Here is a 20,960-nt window from a genome sequence, read left to right on the forward strand (position 1 = left end):
TTATGAAGGCATCAAGTTTAAATAAACCAAGACTTAAATTTAGAACATTTCCATGATTTGACTTAATGAAACGAGATTCAATGATATTCCTTTTAACTGTGTCATTACATGTGATTAAGGCTCTTGCTTGACTCCAGTTAATAGGATGATCTAAATCTCTCATTTGTACGAATAATGCATTCGATATTTGCCCAGTTCTCACAGAATATTGGTGCTTGTTTGAGACGTTGGGAAAGAGATTTACCGGTTTGTCCGTAATAAACTTTATCACACTTTTTTGAAAGGAATTTCATATATGCAGGCTGGAAGATCTTTAGGAAAATTTTTTTATTACTAAACTCTTGACATTAATATTACTGAAAACAACATTTATGTTAAAAAGCTTTAGAATTCTAGGAATTTCTAAAAACCTATCATCATAGGGTAATTTTAGAGTGTTATGCTTACTAAATTCAAGTTTGTCATTAGTTAAATAAAAAAATAAAAAAATTTTCTAGCTCTTTTCCATGCCACATCTACAAAAGTCCTTGAGTATTTAAGTTCAAGGCAATATCATATATAGTTTTAATTTCAGCGTCAATAAATTGCGGTCTATAGACACGTTAAGTCCTTAGGAACATCCCAGACAAAACAGAGAATTTAACATTTTGATGGTGATTGGAGTAGTAATGAACAAACGAGGCAATGTTAGTTGATTTCTTAAAGACTGAAAAGGTGAAATTTCTATAATTTCTATGGACAGTTACATCAAAAAAATTCAAATTACAATTTCTTTCTTCCTCTACAGTAAATTTTATAGTAGGGACTAAATTATTGAGGTTAAGAAATTCCTGGAGATTTTCGTGAACTGGCCAAATACAGAAAATATCATCCACATACCTAAACCTTAGAATTTTTGGGGCAAAATTCTTGGTAAGTGTTTTGTCTAAAAACTTTCCAGTAAATATTGCTAGGCTTTGGTACGTAACCTTATGAGACTAATGAGGTTTGCTACAGGAATATCACGACTTTCTAATTCATCCTCCAAACATTCAAGTAAATCATCTACAGGCACTTTTGTAAATAAAGAGACAACATCAAAACTAACTATATTAAAATCAAAATTCAAGTTTAAACTATTCAATTTCTTTATAAAATCAACATCATTTTTTACATTCGTGTTACAAATGTTTCCTACCAAAGGTGCAAGAATTTTTACAAGCCATTTAGATAAATTCTGAGCCCACTGAACTAGTGATTAGTGTGATAGGGTTATTGATTTTGTGTGTCTTGATTTAGAATGGATTTAATTTGTTTATTAAAACAGGAGTTCACTGTCTGTGTAGGATCAGACCTCAATTTTGTGTAAGTATCAGTATCATTTAGCAATGCCACTATTTTATTTACATAGTCACTTTTATTCATTATTACCACTGCATTAGACTTATCTGCCTTTGTCACTTTTACTGTTTCGTCTTCTTTAATTTTTTTATAAGCCTGGAGAAATCTTACGGGTACATTAGGGGGAGAAGGCTTGCTCATACCATACACAATACCTTTACAAATATTAATATCCTCAGGCATAGATTAAGATAAAATTTTTCCAAATAACAAAAGGATTTTGAAAGTTCGACACAGTCCAGGTTACCGTTAGACACACCAAAGCTTAACCCATATCCCAAAGCCGCTGTCGTAGCACTATCCACTGGTTTGTCTGATAAATTAATCATGAAGTCCACGTTGGCATGCTTAGTCCAGTCGCTTTCAGCAATAACGTTCTTCAGCTTGAATTGAAGTTCCTTTCGAGACGGTTGCAGCACCTCCTCAATTTCCCGTAGCAATAATCCAGCAGGCGATTCTTCCAATCCACAGTAACCGGTCTGATTAAAGCCATACCGTCTGCTTCTAAGGGTACGAAACGCATCATCTACTTCCACTTTTGTGATGTCGATGTGTTTTTGAAGTATGATGTGTTGAAACTCGTCGAAAGGTCGCTCTGCTAGACGAAGAATTCTCACTGGTAAAATCGATTTGGGGCATCATTTGCTCGTTCATACACTTCCGTAGAAAGTTAAGTCGAATTTTCACTTTAACTTAACTTTTTACTTGTGAATTTTGTAGGATGAATTAGAAAGTCTTGATATTCCTTTAACTGTAGCAAACCTCATTAGTCTCATAAGGTTATGTATCAAAGATAGTAAATTTTGTTTTAATGGGGAATATTTTGTACAAAAGTTTGGCATGGCTATGGGTATTCCCTTATCTCCTGTCCTTAACAATATTTACCTGGAATTTTTTGAGACAAAACTCTTACCAAGAATTTTGCCCTAAAAAGTTATATGATTTAGGTATGGGATGATATTTTTTGTATTTGGTAATAATCTCAATAATTTAGTCTCCTATATTTATTTATTGTAGAGGAAGAAATAAATTATAATTTGAATTTTCTTGATGTAACTGTCCATAAGAAATTATAGAAAATTTCACCTTTCACCTTTTCAGTCTTTCGGAAATCAACTAACATTGCCTCGTTTGTTCATTACTACTCCAATCACCATCAAAATGTTAAATTCTCTATTTTTTCTGGGATGTTCCTAAGGGCTTTACGTGTTTGTATCCCGCAGTTTATTGACGCTGAGATTAAAACTATTTATGATATTGCCTTGAAACTTAAATACACTAGGACTTTTGTTGATGTGGCATGGAAAAGAGCTAGAAAAACATTTTATTTAAATAATGACAAATTTGAATTTAGTAAGCATAACATTCTAAAATTACCCTATAATGAAAGGTTTTAGAAATTCCTAGAATTTTAAAGCTTTATAACATAAATATTGTTTTCAGTACTATTAATGTCGAGAGTTTAGTAATAAAAAATTCTCCTAAAGATCTTCCAGCCTGCATATATGAAATTCCTTTCAAAAAGTGTGATAAAGTTTATTACGGACAAACCGGTAAATCTCTTTCGCAACGTCTCAAACAAGCACCAATATTCTGTGAGAACTGGGCAAATATCGAATGCATTATTCGTACATATGAGAGATTTAGATCATCCTATTAACTGAGTCAAGCAAGAGCCTATCACATGTAATGACACAGTTCAAAGGTAATATCCATTGAATCTCGTTTCATCAAGTCAAATCATGGAAATGTTCTAAATTTAAGTCTTGGTTTATTTAAACTTGATGCCTTCATAATGAAAAAAGTTGTAGATAAATATATGCAACAAAATTAATATATTCAGTTTTTACATGTTTTGGACTATACGATACGTTGTAGTTTCTGTTAGGGTTAAATCTATGTTTAGGTTTGTGACCGTGTGATATCCGATAATCCTGGATTATCTCTTTAACTTTTACCCTTTTGACAATTAACCATCTGGTATTCTTGATCTTGTTGTTTACCTGATAACTTTCTTTCCAACTGTATTTCATCCGTTCCTTGACAATGTCTTAGTAAAGAGGAAAGTGCTTGGATTTTTGCCTATCATTTTCTTTGATATCCGCCTATTTAATGAAGTCACGTGCATCTACTGTGATTTTTAAAGCACACACACACTCATAAGCACACACACACACTCACACACACACACACACACACAAATATATTAATCGATGGTTGTCCGTAAGTTAGAGACGAATGCAGTCACTGCTGCATTTATTTTTATGCAACAAATTTCATACTATCCATTTCAGACCCGATGTGACATCGCTTTTCGGTAATATCTTCAAGGCTTATAGTAGTTCGGACAGTGATGACATTCTAACACAATGTTCAGAACTACCCGCCGTAATTATAATGTTGTAGGAGTTAGTCAAATTTTTATATACTTTAGGAGTTTACTCTTATGATTTTAAGTTGTAGTCAGTCAGAACCCGAACACCTGAGCGGAGCCCAGGTTCGGTAGAAGTCCACATACCGCCATCCCCCCACCCCTCTTCATCACAAACCTAAAAACACATACACACGTACTGGAAAAATACAGGGTGTCCACAAAGGCCCAGTACCATTCTAAGCATTAAATACTTATAATGGTACTGGTACTTTATGGACACCCTATATAAATACATACTAGTACATTGTGCATTATTATATCGCATGATTTTGCCACATTATAACTCAAATGTATATCCCAACAATGGGTTGAGTGGTTTCTGCTGATGAGCTCCACTGTGATGTTCAACCTCATTCTACTGCGTTGCTTAAGAATTGTCGTGGGGAAATATGTTTTGATCTTAGATTGTAAATATGTGTATGGTCGTTTTTCTGCACCTGCTGTTCGATTGTTCGTATATTGCAATGAGACAGATTGAGGAATAGGTATAATTATTCTACAATTAGATGGTGTCAGTAAAATTGTAAAATTATTAATATTAGTTATAGAATTAATATATAATGATACACACAAGAATTTATAGATTTCATTTTAATCGTCATCGCTGCCAAAGAATAGCTCATCCTCATCATCCCAATCAGAAGTGACAATGACGGGTTCTTCCACACTGTCAGGGATATTGTCAGAGGACCAGTAATCCTCCTCAAACTCCATGGTTAGCAGAAACGGCACCTTCCCAAATGCAAAGTAAATTAGAGGAAAAAACCGAATACTTAGGAATACTTGGGTTTGACGATAGTTATCATGATATTGATTATTAACATCACTATAATTTCACAAATAAATTGTCATTGTTGCGAAATTTGTTGCAGAAGACTATACATAAAAGGTATTTTGGTAAATAATTCCCTGTTAAGACTTATTCTCAGTGCGCCTTTTTTTCCTCTCTTGGTTGAAGATATTATAAAGTCTGAGTGCAATTACACGTTTGCACCCATTTGGGCATCTAAGCAAACTGGCCATGGGCAGTGTGATTTGAGCACACCTTCTGTACCCCTGCGACAAATCGCCTTCCGCGATTGCATGGCAGTGAACATTTATAGTAAATTGCCCAAATACTGCATTCAAAACTGCCAACCGAGCCAAAACAGTCATTTCCACTAACCATCGATTCATTACTACACCCAACATTTCTATTAACCTGTTAAACAAAATCACTATAGAATAACTATGTGTAAGACTTTAAATCTCCCTGTGTGCAATTTAGAGAGAGAGAGAGAGAGAGAGAGAAGGGGTGGGAGAATTGGAGGGGGAAGAGGAGGTAGTGAGAGGGGGGTGATAGAAGGATGGGTTTGCGAGGGGGTTGGTGGAACTTGTTGGTGGGGGAAGGAGGGAACCACTGATGAAGGGAGGGATGGCGGTGTTTGGGTTCTGACTGACTACAACTTAAAATCATAAGAGTAAACTCCTAAAGTATATAAATTTGACTAACTCCTATAACATTAAAAATTACGGCGGGGTGTTGTAAACATTGTGTTAGAATGTCATCACTGTCCGACCATAAACCTTGACGATATTACCGAAAAAATGATGCCACATCGGGTCTCAAATGGATAGTAAGAAACAAAATTTTTTTTTTTCTATCAACTTTTCTGAAGGTGTGTTCACCCGTATGGTGCAGCCACCTTTACTATTATAATTCAAATTATCAATCCTTCTGTTATTTGTCTCACTTTACAGCTTGTAAAAAAACGCATTCACAAGTACACCTGAAAATATTATATCCATACTGTTTTCTTAAGATAATTAACCGCCTTTTTCCTCATAAACAAAAAGAAAACTAGTCTACTCCATAGCATTCTGAACCGTTCTCCACATCCAAATTCACCTTACACGTGTCGGCCAGCTTTCAGATTGTCATTATCCTCCTGTAGTATCTCGGTTTTATTACTACGAGTATTGTTCGATTTCAGTTTCTTTTTTTTTTTATTTTTTTTTTATGTTTTTTTGTTTCAAAAATCCTTATGTCCTAAAGTCCCTTCCTTTCATTTTAATCGGAATTTACCTTTTTATCTAAAGCGTCATTAGATTTGCCTCCATTCTTCCCTTTAGTTTTAGCTATTCAATATATTTCTTCTACCAGCATACGTCCTAATCATCATCAAAAGGCAATTCTCTGTGCGGTTTTTTGTTTCATAGTCTATATATATATATATATATATATATATATATATATATATATATATATATATATATATATATATACATCGAGCTACAACTTATGTCCTTTAATATCTAATTCGCTCTACCTCGGAATTAATATATTTTCATATATGTTTAACCGAAGGGGAATTCTTTAGTCGATAAAAGAGATTTGTCGGTTCCCGGGCGCGAACCATCGAAACCAACAAATCCAAGACGACAGTGAAGCTTTAACCCACACCGACCCCAAGAGATTTTAATGGACATTTGTAGCTCGATGTTTGTATATGAATCACGGTAATGTGATATGACTCATATATATATATATATATATATATATATATATATATATATATATTATATATATGAGTCTGTGTGTATGTATGTATGTATGTACGTACATACATCCAGACATTACACACAGACCTCATATATATATATATAATATATTATATATATATTACTTATTATATCTATATATATATATTAGTTATATTATATATATAATATGTATATATATAATATATATCTATATAATCATATATATATGGGGATACAATCCACAATGAAGTAAATTCCTCTTGTAGTTTAAAAAAAATATATAGTTCTTGTATAGGATTAGAGCTTTCGACCATCAACTGTGGTCTTGTGTACAAGACCACAGTTGATGGTCGAAAGCTCTAATCCTATACAAGAACTATATATTTTAAACTACAAGAGGAATTTACTTCATTGTGGATTGTATCCCCATTTACTTAGAGGTACGACATAGTACCTGGCTTCTGCATATATATATAATATATATATATATAATATATAATATATATATATATATCCTATATATATATTATATGAGTCTGTGTGTATGTATGGATGTATGTATGTATGTATGTATGTATGTATACGAATATGTATTATGAAAATACAGAGTATATAAAAGTCAATATTCATTACAGAATTATTCCTAACCTCTAGATGCGCACCGAACAGCAAAGCCGGAAAATCAAGTATTCAAACGAAAGTCAAACATTCGCTTCATCAAACGGCAAAAGCCACATCCGCCATGCACGAGAGGCGCCAATCATCAACATTGGCACATCAAAGCCACATACTTTGATGTTGCCTCGCTCACCCGGCACATAAAACCAGAGTTACGCAGCCGTGAGGCCTCTCTCGATATTTCATGTCTTGTGCAATGGCGCCGCCATGAATGCTGTGGTGTTTCTATGGCAGTCGTTTTATTTTGCGTTATAGGTCATTTTTTTCTTGTTGATTTCTACCTTATTATTATTTTGTAGATTGTTGTTATAATCCTATTTTAGATTTATACTTATTAATATTGCTAACATTGACTGACTACCCTACGTCATCATTACTGTTATCATTTCAATAGTCGTGAAAAAAATAATTTTTTTTTTATTTCGTGTCAGTAAATCCTTGAACAAGAGCCCGGCAAATCTTCTAAATAAAAACTAGCCTTTTTTTTTATATCAAGACAGTTGTCAACACAGAAGTGTTTTCATAATTTTCCTCAGACTGCACATAGCTACTATAGAATAGTCGTAGAAATGCGGAAATTGCAATGCACCAGTGAGACTTTTTACTCGTTCCATCTCCTTCAAAGTAACCCAGTTCGCCCAGCTGCAGAAGAGAATACTACGTAACTGGATAAGTGACACTCCCAAACAGAAAAACAAATATACATCAAGTCAGGAGCCGTGCTTCTAACAGTGGTATAATGTATATGAGTGTTTCACGTCCTTTAGATTACAACAGAGAAAGCAGCGATAATTCTTGTCAACCAATCTCTGTTATTCTGCCGCTGCATAGCATCCGACTCGGCCCGGTGGGGACCCCACTCATGAATAATTTTCATTCTGTGAATTTGCATCGCTGTACCTGCAGTGTTAAAAGAGGAAGGGTCACTTTGTGCTGTAAGCTGCATTTACCAAGCGTGATTCATATATATCAACTTATACCTCACTTATTGCCCGAGTCGGTAACTTCACTGAAGTCATGATTTCTCGTCTGTCCGCTGGTTCTAATCCACGAGAGGACGAAATTATTATCAACAAAATATTCCCCTTCGGTTAATATATATGAAAATAGGTTAATTCCGAGGTAGAGCGAATTGGATATTAATAGACATTTGTAGCTTAATGTATATATATATATATATAATATATATATATATATATATATATATATATATATATTATCTAATGTGTAAAAAAAGGGACAAGGGACCATCGTGGTAATACAGTTACTTGTATATACTTATCTATAAAAGGATCAGTAAATCCTATACACGCACATACACACACACACACAGAAACACACACACACACACACACACACACACACATATATATATATATATATATATATATATATATATATATATATATATATATGTATATATATATATGTGTGTGTGTGTGTGTGTGTGTGTGTGTGTGTGTGTGTGTATTCATTTGAGAACTGAATTACACGAAGGTTTTTTTATTCTTGTCCGCATCTTTATCTTTTTAATAAAAATGTTCTCCAATATTTCTTCATGAGAAGATTAAATATTTCATTTCAGAGAGCAGGTGGCTGACCGAGCCCATTTTTCAATTAAAAAGGAAAAGATCATAGAAACTACTCTCCTCCGAAAATAACTACCATCTTACGTTATAAGAACTACTCTTGTAAATCCTACTAAAAAAACAAAGTTTTACTGTTCAGCAATATGGCTGTATTTATTATATAGGGAGGAGCCCTTCGATTATCATGTTTTCCTTTATAGTCATTGAAATAAGTGTCACTTAACCAGGTAAATTTTATATATTCATATATATATATATATATATATATATAATATATATATATATATATATATATATATATATATATATATATGACTGGTAAAAATGTTCTGTTACAACAGGATTCCATCTAATAAAAGGAGCCATAAAAACACCAAAATATAGAGAGAAAAGTACTATATTTCAGAGACTGCTGTCTCTTTCTTCAGGTATATGAAGATGAGAAAGGTTTACAGAAAAGGTGGTATTTATACCAAGAGATCCTTCCACAGGTAAGCCAATTTAGTCACCCCCGCTGATAATCTTCCTTTAATCTTCTTCAGCGGTTGGTTTGAATGAAAACTTCGTCGATCACATCTGAAATCCACGCTCCTTTTGAGATGTTTCATTACCTGTTGATGATATTCTAACATTTTGGGATAATAGTGGGGCAATTTTAATGAATTCCTTTCAAAATTAAATGCATTAGTGCCCAGCATCAAATTTAAAGTTGAATGGGAAACAGACAACAAAATTCCTTTTCTTGATGTTTAATAATCAGAGACACGACAGAATACAAATTTACCATATACAGAAAACCAAAACGTTCTCACTTTCATACATTCACTACTTTAGCTATCATGACATTGCTATCAAGATAGGTGTAGCCAGCAATCTGTTCTTAAGAGCCTACGAATTTGTTCCCCAGATTTCCTGGAAAAAGAATTCGAACTAATTCGTAAGCAACTTTCGTCTTTAAAGTATCCTGACCATATAATTGAGAAAGCAATTCCAAAGCAAACGTAATTTTCTACCGACCCCCGAAAGACAAGACCAGAGATACACCCAACAACAAAAGAAAAATTCCCCCACCTGGACACGATTACAAAAAGCTGACTCAGACCCTTGGAAAATTTAAAAAAAACCCTTTTCCCTTTTTGCATTTACTTTACTTACCCGAACACCTAAGCTAATTCTCTGATTAACGTCCAACAAAAGACATCGCCCAAGGACACTGGGGTTTACCAGATCCCATGCCAGGACTGTGACCAATCTTATATCGGATTTACAGGAAAATCAACTTCCCCAGAGATTAATACAGCACAAACGGTTAGTTAGGTCATGGACAACAGAACTCGGCTATTTTCAACTATATAAATGAACATAACCATAGAATAAACTGGAATTTGTCACGTATAATTTATAGCAGCAACTGCCAGTACAAGAGTCAAATGATGGAATCGGCCTTAATAAAAGAGAGGCAGGTAATGAGCATCTCAAAAGGAGCGTGGATTTCAGATGTGATCGACGAAGTTTTCATTCAACCAACGCTGAAGAAGATTAAAGGAAGATTATCAGCGGGGGTGACCTAAAATGGCTTACCTGTGGAAGGATCTCTTGGTATAAATACAACCTTTTCTGTAAACCTTTCTCATTCTATATACCTGAAGAGAGAGACAGCAGTCTCTGAAATATAGTACTTTTCTCTCTATATTTTGGTGTTTTTTATGGGCTCCTTTTATTAGATATATATATATATATATATATATATATATATATATATATATATATATATATATATATATATATATAAGTGAATACTCATGAAGTCACGTGCATCTACTGTGAACTTTAAGCGTATATTATATATCTATATATATATATATATATATATATATATATATATATATTATATATATATATATATATATATATATATATATTGTGAAGTGTTACCAATATCCGTGGGAGAACAATCTTTATTTGTAGTGACAGCGATTCTTTCAAGATGTAAAACATGAAGTTAACGAGACAATAGACAATAAAACCTTATTATTTAACAAGCACGACATTAATCTGAGTGTTTCACCTCCGTCTTTCAGAATGGATATAAAACTGTTGATATCGAAACAAAGGTATGGCATACATTAATCATGTCTTTTTCTTATTTTCAAGTAGTGAGGCTAGTCTCTTTCAATGTAAATTTTTCGCTTTTCTGGAATACCTAACCAAATCATTAATTCCCTCCCCCTACACCCCCGCCCCACGACCACACAATATTTTACTTCCGTTGATCAACACTTATGAACTATGTGACAATTCTTAGTTTGGACAAAATACTAAACAAGCTATAGAATTAGCAAGTTAATTTTGTCCTCATTCATCAGCTATACAATATTCCTAAAATTTTTCTCTTTTACTGTTATTATTCGTTTGTCGTTAAGAAGAATGTCTAAGCAGTTATTTGTGCGATATGTCAAAGATTTTAATGACTAACTGTTCAGAGTGAGCTGAATAACTTTTTCGTTTCCCCATTCCCTCCTGCCTTGTAGTGGATATGCTGTTATATCTGAAGAGTCCTTTCTCTCTTCATCAATTTGGAGTACCATTAAGGACTCGGAGACTCATCTCGGTGTAATTACCTCCATTGCTCTGTAGGGGAAGCACTTCATTACACTTCCATTCAGTCTCCAGCATCAGAGGATGTCTCAATTTTAACGAGTCGAAAGATACTAAAGCATATGTATGAGGTTGAAGGTGCAGAATATTTCAGATTCCTAAATTATAATCATATATAAGGTAATAATGAATCAGATTATTTTTATATATTCTCGTACAGTTTTTACGCATAGTTCATTAAAAGATCTGCTATGCTTTAAAGTTCACAGCATCAGTATATTAATTTTTTTTATCCCATTCACGCTTTCAATATACATTCATAATATTCTCTTCTTAAATCCGTCCTAGAATTAACACTATGTAGTATATTACATATTGCATTATTTTAAAGTGATACAACTTGCTGTAAATGTATCGTGCATCTCCGACCTTAATCTACATTCTAGACAGACAGACAGACAGGCAGAAATGCTTCCAACCTAGAATTGAAATTATGCATTACATGAGAGCAACATAATGCAAGGCTTACATGAATTCTCCATCCTTGCATGCATTTTAGAAAGACAGGAAGACAGAAATGACTCGACGTAAATAACATTATTTTATGAAACTTGTACAGCATATGTCCAAATCGTTAACGAAATTCCCTTCGAATTCAAACGAACCAGTTTATGAAAATCACTACTTCAATGGACACCTCTCACCGCATCAAATTAAGTCAATATGAAATATGCTGATTTGCACCGGAGAGAGAAACCCTGTGAAGCAATCGCCCGCGCCTGGACTAGTAAAAAAAGTTAATTACGTACTGAACTTACCATAAATTAATTATGGGGGAATGGACCTTGGCGTCCATCGGGGTTCTCTTAATAGTGTGCCCGAGGGAACACGAGGGAACTGGCTCACTCCAGTTGCATCCGAGTTTCAGAATACCTCTGGAACTTGGAGGGTTCACTTGGGAACTGTAACTGGTTTCTTCAGCTTTCAATAGGTAGTGCAACGCTAAGCTCACTGCTCGATTTAATACAAACTATCTCTAAAGGAAATATTGTTTATTTAATTATTAAGGGAATAATAAAACTGAGGACATTTATAAATGTATGGTAACGGTCTAAATAGAGTGTATAATTATTTAGATATATTCTTGTTCTGAGACTGCATTTTCATGCATTTTCCAGAGTAATTTGCTTTTTGAAAACGCGAAATATATCGAGTATCCGCCTACTTTTATGGTGAAAGAATGCTATTTCATCTTTGTACCTGACTATCCATGAATTTGCACGCAGAGAGAGAGAGAGAGAGAGAGAGAGAGAGAGAGAGAGAGAGAGAGAGAGAGAGAGAGTGTGTATTTAAGTACCTATAGATCAATGGGGCACCAGACAGGAAATGGGTGTATCCGCTCACTGATGATACTATCAACAAAAACTAATCGGCCATTTGTTATTTTAGAAAAATCAATCTGCGATCGAGGCCTAGTATACATATCGTTCATCATTGAAAGATTTATGTTAGTGCGACGAGGATTGTCGAAGTAACATAAATCTTGGAAATCGTGGAACATCATTTGCGATTAATTGCGTTTTCTTGCGATAAGGTAGAAAACGTCTAATATCGCGTTATTATTATTTATTATTAATTATTATTCTTTCATTCAATTAGGTAAGAAATGTCTAACGCAAAATTCGCTTGATTGAGTCATTCATGTGGTCAAAAGTAAGTATCTAACATCTCATTTACCTAACTGACTCTTCCACGACATTAATTAGGATAATCGCTTCATTTCTTTCACATGATCATAATGACATGTCTAGATTCGAGGTTGTCCATTATAAACAACACTTCGGTTCGTCGTCTGTCCCTTCTATCGTTATAATCTATACTATTATCTTGGGAGGACAGTACGTTATTTCTTAATTTCCGAATTTTTAGGAAAACGTTTAAGCGTTTCATTTATTTATTCAATAATATCATATAATATCAATATAAATTGTGAAGACAAGATCAATTTATATCAAAATTCATTGATGTTCTCTTTGTATGCAGCACTTGCGGCTTGATAAATGGATCGTTAGATATATCTAATTCCATGTGAAGTTTATTACATTGTTACTGGTGTGTTTAGTTAACAATTACAGAGTGAAAAATTTCCACGGCAATAGATTCAACTATAAAGGACCTAGTTCGTTTTTATATATTCTATTGTAAGATCTATTTGCCGCTAATGATCATTAAAGCAATGAGCCATCTGTCATGATCAGAGAAGAGCAATCTGTTTTGGGAAGAGGAATCATTTGATAGAATCATTGGACTTGTTTGGTCTAAATTATAGACGTCAGTTCGGAAGAAAATATTTTTAAATAGATCCAATTCCGATTCAAAAATGTTTTTTAAATGTCCATCTACCATTGAAAACCAAGTTCCTCGTTGGACGAGTGGTTTTCGCGCTCGGCTACCAAGTCGGTGGTCCGAAGCAGAGTCTGGTCCGAAGTTCGATTCTCGGCTCGGCCAACGCGGAATCAGAGGAATTTATTTCTGGTGATAGAAATGCATTTCTCGATATAATGTGGTTCGGATCCCACAATAAACTGTAGGTCCGGTTGCTAGGTGACCAATCTGTTCCTAGCCACGTAAAAATGTCTAATCTTTCGGGCCAGCCCTAGGAGAGCTGTTAATCAGCTCAGTGGTCTGGTAAAAGTAAGATATACTTAACTTAACCATTGCAAACCACCATAAACCATAAGGAATAACCAGCTAAATAAAGGAAGCACTGAACCCTGTATTCCCTTAACATCCATAAGCCAAACATCCGCCTCTCGCATACGTCGTTCTTTTAGTATCCGTCGTTCTTTTAGCGGCCTGGAATGAAATTTTCCTCTCTTTTAGAAGCGGCACTACGACGTAAATTTAAAGAGAGAAATTATTCATGAGTGCGGGCCACCAGGGAAGGCCGCAGCAGCTCCGTAGCGTCAGCATAATAGATGGGGGTTGACAAGAATTATTGCTGCCTGCTGTGCTCGTGATCTAAGGGAAATGTAACATTCCAGAAACAAATTGATTGAAACTGAAGCTATACAAACATGAATGATAAGAGGAGAGTTTACATTAAGTATGGTTATCAGGACCTGAGCTGAAAAAGTAAGTACACTGTACTTTTTATTTGATATTGGTTTTGAAGGAACCTTAGATACATTGTGTAAACTTTTGGGAAACTGGGTTGTGAATGTTCAGATGCTGGACTTTTTTTTATATATTGAACTACTCGATTAATTGCTTGTTTGTTTAGCTCAATTTTCCCAATATAAAGTGCATCCTGTTTAAGGTACATATTTAGCCAATAGCTTTGGCAATTAAAACCTTTTTATACGATTTCCATGTTTTTGTGAAGTCCGTTACAAAGACTGACTTATCCAGTATATGGCGAAGGTTATAAGATTCATTACGATGAACGAATCCACACGTAAACGAAATGTTCTTCAGTATCTTTTATTTCGGTGTTTATTCAATATCCTTGCTCACTAAAATCTGAAAAAAAACATTTGATATCTAAAATAACTACTACTGCCATATACCATCACGATACAGCTAGGTTGGTGAGTAGTTCCTACTATATACATTTCCAAAACCCCTAAGAGGTCCCGGTCTAGCAAAGGAAGATCCCACCAATATTTACATATCCATAAACACTGAAACTCAATATTCGTGGCCATCGCGTCAGGCTGGAACTCAGTGACATCCACTGGCCTAAAGACCACAAAGGTTCGGTTTGATATCCAGCGCATCTAAATGCAAATATCCACAGAGGTTTAGCAGCGGCCAAAGACCGCTATGGCTTCCGGTTAAGGATGTCAAGAGAGTAAGGTTTTAAATGTAGCGTTTTATGAAAGCTCGCTGGTCCACTTTCTTATCTGTTATGAAGATGCAATGACATTTAGACGATGTTCTTATTAATTACTATTCAGAATTTGCATCCAGATATAGAGTTTTTTATATCTTCAAATACTTTTTACTGATTCAAAGACATCAAATTATTGTTCTTGGTATGAGTTATCTTTAATGCTTTTTCGCCCTCTTGTTTTTGCTAGACATTTCAAAAATTAAAAGAATGGGATTGAATTAATACATACGTCGATTATATAAATATATATAAATATACTTATATATATATATTATATATAATATATATATATATATATATATATATATATATATGTTTGTGTGTGTGGTATGTATCGTGTTGTATGTATTCATATTACACGTATATACTGTATATATGTATAGTATAACATATATACATTATTGTAATAGCCGTAATGCCCTCTTAATATATGTATCTGGTGAAAATGGCCAGAAGATTCTTTATATATATATATATATATATATATATATATATATATATATATGTTATATATGTCTGTCTGTGTGGATTATATAGTTATACATATGTATGTATGTTTGTATTGTAAAATTATAGGGAGTATAAAAAAGTATATATATTCATGGCAGAACTATTCCTAACCTCTACGTAGATGGGCACCGAACAGCAAAGCCGGAAAATCAAGTATTCAAACGAAAGTCAAACATTCGCTTCATCAAACGGCAAAAGCCACATCCGCCATGCACGAGAGGCGCCAATCATCAACATTGGCACATCAAAGCCACATACTTTGATGTTGCCTCGCTCACCTGGCACATAAAACCAGAGTTACGCAGCCGTGAGGCCTCTCGATATTTCATGTCTTGTGCAATGGCGCCGCTATGAATGCTGTGGTACTTTCTATGGCAGTTTGGTTGCCCATTTTTGAAGTAACTTTTTTCTGAGTTTGTTTTTATATATGTTTTTATCTAATAATAAAGATGATAATAATAATAGACCAGAAAACTAGGAAACATATGACAATACACAAAGCACTACACCCAAGAGCAAATACAGACAGACTACATAACACGAAAGGAAGGAGGGAGATAGACGACTAAGCATAGAAGACTGTGTCAACATCGAGAGCAGAGCACTGGGGCAATATCTGAAAACCTGTGAAGACGAGTAGCATGGGAAGAAGGACTGATAAAAGTAGACGAAAAACCAGAAATATAGAGAGACAGGAGAATGACAAACAGAACGGAGTAACGTTACAGCGAACCAACGCACGGACAGTACATGAGACAGACTAAAGAACTGGCCAGCGATGAAACATGGCAATGGCTACAAAGGGGAGCGCTCAAGAAGGAAACAGAAGGAATGATAACAACGGCACAAGATTATGCCCTAAGAACCAGGTATGTTCAAAGATCGGTGGATGGAAATAACATCACACCCATAAGCAGGACGTGCAATATGAAAAACGAGACCATATATTACATAGAAAGCGAACGTCCTGCACTTGCACAGAATTAGTACAAAAAAGAGTCATGATACAGTAGCAAAAGCCTTCCACTAGAGCCAGTGCAAGAAACACCAGCTAGCTTGCAGTAATAAGTGGTACGAACACCAACGTGAGGAAGTGCAAGAAAACGAGCAGGCAAAGATCCTCTGGGACTATGGTATCAGAACAGATAGGGTGATACGTGCCAATAGACCAGACGTGACGATGATTGACAAAATCAAGAAAAAACTATCACTTACTGATGTCGCAATACCAATGGACACCAGATTATGTGAGAAAGAAAGAAAGAAAAAATTTATATGTATCAAGACCTGAAAATAGAAACATTGTACCCATAATCATAGGGTAGCGGGGGGGGGCACGATCCCAATTTCCCTGCAAAGGAACCTGAAAAAATTAGATACTGAAGTAGCTCCATGACTCATGCAAAAGAGTGTGCTCCTAGAAATAGCGCACATAGTAAGAAAAGTGCTGGATTCCTAAGGAGGCAGGATGCAACCCGGAAACCCCACTTCTGAAAAACCATCCAGTCGAATAGGATGACTGTCATAGGCAATAATAATAATAATAATAATAATAATAATAATAATAATAATAATATGTGAAGATCATTAACACAAATATCTGCTATATCGTGTTTTTAGAAATCTCCAAGACCTATTCCGTTCTGATACGATGGAATCACAGTTGGAATTTCCGAGTCTAGAAGTCTATACCAATCTTCTAACTGACCTTTACACCTTTACCATAACTTGCGACTCAATATTGTGCAAGGGCTCCTCCATGGCATGAGGCCGACTTAATATCTACCAACCAAGCTTCTTAACCTGGCTTATCATATCCCATGTCTTTTTCGCTCTTCCTCCGTAGAGGGTTATCGCCATCAGTACACCTCACACTGCTTACTGTGGGCAGCACTAATTCAAGTTCTTTGAAGCGCCCCTTCGCCCCGCTACCTTTAACCCCTTTCACTCTTTCTACGCCTCCGTTCATATCTTCTTTCGTCCAGCTTACTTTCCACTCTCTCCTAACAATTGTATCATGCTGCAGTGGCGAGGTTTTCCTCCAGATTTCAACGATGTAAAAAGATATAAAAAGATTTCAACGATGTAGTTACGTCGTTGAAATCTTTTTACTTTTAATTTCCCTTTCAACGCTGAATGACCTCATTGGTCGCACCGCTCGATCTTTGTCCTAAATTTCATATTCCATTCCAAAGTTCTTCGTTTTTCTGTGGGATTCGTCGGTGTCTGTCGATGAGTAATTCATTATCCGGATTATTCGATTGTTGGGAGAAGGTTTCTGAAATTGCAATCGACTTGGCTTCAGATTGTGAGCCATCTCGCTTGTGGTGAGGTTTCAGGGCAAGTATATGAAACAGCGTAAGTATCGTAAGGTGGTAAAGGGTAAAAGGTGTCTGGTGTGGACCTCTGGACTCGATTTCATCGACCCAGAAGTCGATATTTTTTCTCCAAGGCCGCACCTGATACGGTAAAATCTTCTTGGTGGAAATTGCGAAATATTAATGATTTATCATAAGGAATATGGTATCTTCCCAGTTTACACAAACATGGGTAAAAAAATTTTAAAACCCACATATATGAATTAAACTAAATTTGAAAAATTTATTTCTATTTGCAGCGAGGAAATACGCCTAGCTGCTTATTGCCATTTATAAGCATGGATAAAGATGGGTTATATTCGGTTAACTGTTGTTTGCCCTAAGAACTTTCAAGCATGAAATCCCAAAGCTCATCACTGACTGATATTATTCCAGAGGAAGAGAATGCAGCCACTCGCCTAACCTTAAAAGTAGAACATCAGGAGCATCATTTGTAGAAGAGAAAGGAAAAGAAATAAAGAAGACCTGAAGAATGCGAATTGCATTGCAGAAGAACGAAGAATCTGTCACTTCATTGTCTCTTTTGTAGCACACAAAAATATGCTGAGGAACCACCATAATCTTTCTTTTATCTTGACCAACTTTTGTATTTTCTGTCTTTTAACAGAAATAGACTTGAGTAAATTAATAAGGAAAGAAATAATTTTTGAGTATATTTCATTGCTACCACGCTGTATAATATTTTGGAGTCGTAAGAGTTTGCAAAATTAATATATTCTTTAACAGAGAAGGATTAATACTGACACATGAAAAGTTATGTAGCCAATAATTTATAACAGAGAAAGTTGATATGCTTTTGATATCAATAATTTTAAGAGAAAAAATATTATTTTCTTCTGACGTAAACCATTAGTCTTTTGCATTTTTACACAACACTCATCTTTTCATCGTTTAATTGATGATCTTTTAATTACATCAAACTTCATAAGGTTGTATTAAGGCTCCTTACCAGAGAAACATAAAAAGAAGTAAATATAACAAAATAACTGAATGAACATACAAAAGGTTAGGAAAATATCCATGTCAAAACATCAAACAATCAAACCTAGACAAAATATTAATTAAATGAATAGATATTTTTTTCATTAATCAAGGGAAAAACGTACAGCCAGTCCCCGCTTTTGAACATTTTTATATCTGATATAATACTGCATGACGCGCCCGTTACATTGAGTAGGTGAGACGAAACAAATTAATTTATTCGAAATGCGCATTTCAAAATCAAATTACTGAATACACGTTTCAAGGTTGAATTAACCAATCTAGTGCACACGAGGACTGGAAGTCGGAATCAAATGGTAGAGTGTTATGGATTTTGGAACGGTACTGGGAGAGTGATGGATAGAGGGAACCTCTGTCTACGCCTACGGCGTCAAAGTTAGCTGCTACAGCCTGGCAGATTTAATCTTATGTACATTAAATTGGCCATTAAAATATAGGTTGAGTGCAGAGAAATAATATTAATGATGATGATAATAATAATAATAATAATAAGTGCAGTAATAAGTGGTACGAGCACCAACCTGAGGGAGTAATAGAAAACGATCAGGCAAAGATCCTCTGGGACTATGGTATCAGAACGGATAGGGTGATACGTGCAAATAGACCAGACGTGACGTTGATTGACAAAGTCAAGAAGAAAGTATCACTCATTGATGTCGCAATACCATGGGACACCAGAGTTGAAGAGAAAGAGAGGGAAAAAATGGATAAGTATCAAGATCTGAAAATAGAAATAAGAAGGATATGGGATATGCCAGTGGAAATCGTACCCATAATCATAGGAGCACTAGGCACGATCCCAAGATCCCTGAAAAGGAATCTAGAAAAACTAGACGCTGAAATAGCTCCAGGACTCATGCACAAGAGTGTAATCCTAGAAACAGCGCACATAGTAAGAAAAGTGATGGACTCCTAAGGAGGCAGGATGCAACCCGGAACCCCACACTATAAATACCACCCAGTCGAATTGGAGGACTGTAATAGAGCAAAAAAAAAAAAAGAAAAATATTATTATTATTATTATTATTATTATTATTATTATTATTATTATATTATTATTTCATTACACAACTATTTCCACGAGATTGTGAATTTCTTAGCAATAATATCAATAATAATAATAATAATAATAATAATAATAATAATAATAAATAATAATAATAATAATAATAATCTAATAATTTTTGGTAGAAGACCCTCTTTTAGGCAAATGCTGTTAAAAAGAATGACAGAATTAAGCGAGTTGATTTGATATATTGTTTTTTCGGTTTTTCTTACAATTCGCTTCTCAAGCTCAGCGATGTTCCTGAGTAACTGGCCAATATTCATATTGGGAATTTTCAAAAATTATAAATTACCTTCAGCTTTTATAATTTTTGAAAATTCCCGATATGAATATCGGCCAGTTACTCAGAAACATCGCTGAGCCTGAGAAGCGAATTGTAAGAAAAATAGAAAAAACAATATATCAAATCAACTCGCTTAATTCTCTCATTCTTTTTAACAGCATTTGCCTAAAAGAGGGTCTTCTACCACCTACTATTATATTATTATTATTATTATTATTATTATTATTATTATTATTATTGCTAAAAAACTCGCAATCTCGTGAAAAACAGTTGTGTAGTAAAAATCCAATAGTAAATAGTAGTACTAGTAGTATATAATTATGGATTATTATTATTATCATTTTTTCCTATCTCAGTCATCCTGTTCGACCTGGTGGCATTTATAGTGTGGGGTTGTGGGTTGCATCCTGCCTCCTTAGGAGTCCATCACTTTTCTCACTATGTGCGCTGTTTCTAGTAGCACACTCTTCTGCACGAGTCCTGGAGCTACTTCGGCATCTAGTTTTTCCAGGATCTTGGGATCATGCCTAATGCTCTTATGATTATGGGTACAATTTCCACTGGCATATTCCATATCCTTCTTGTTTCTATGTTCAGGTCTTGACAGAGAAAGTGAAAAAATGG

General features: G+C 34.7%; 1 protein-coding gene across 1 annotated transcript in view; it reads left to right on the top strand.

The window, feature by feature from the left end:
- Positions 1 to 18,628, top strand: part of LOC135221145 (apolipoprotein D-like) — a 25,696-nt gene extending 7,068 nt beyond the window's left edge. The window contains exon 6 of the transcript XR_010315888.1: positions 18,361 to 18,628. The gene's annotated coding sequence lies outside the window, so the exon portion shown is untranslated. The remainder of the gene's footprint in view (positions 1 to 18,360) is intronic.
- Positions 18,629 to 20,960: the final 2,332 nt, after the last annotated feature.

This window comes from Macrobrachium nipponense, chromosome 20, assembly GCF_015104395.2.
Source record: "Macrobrachium nipponense isolate FS-2020 chromosome 20, ASM1510439v2, whole genome shotgun sequence".
Lineage (NCBI taxonomy): Eukaryota > Metazoa > Arthropoda > Malacostraca > Decapoda > Palaemonidae > Macrobrachium > Macrobrachium nipponense.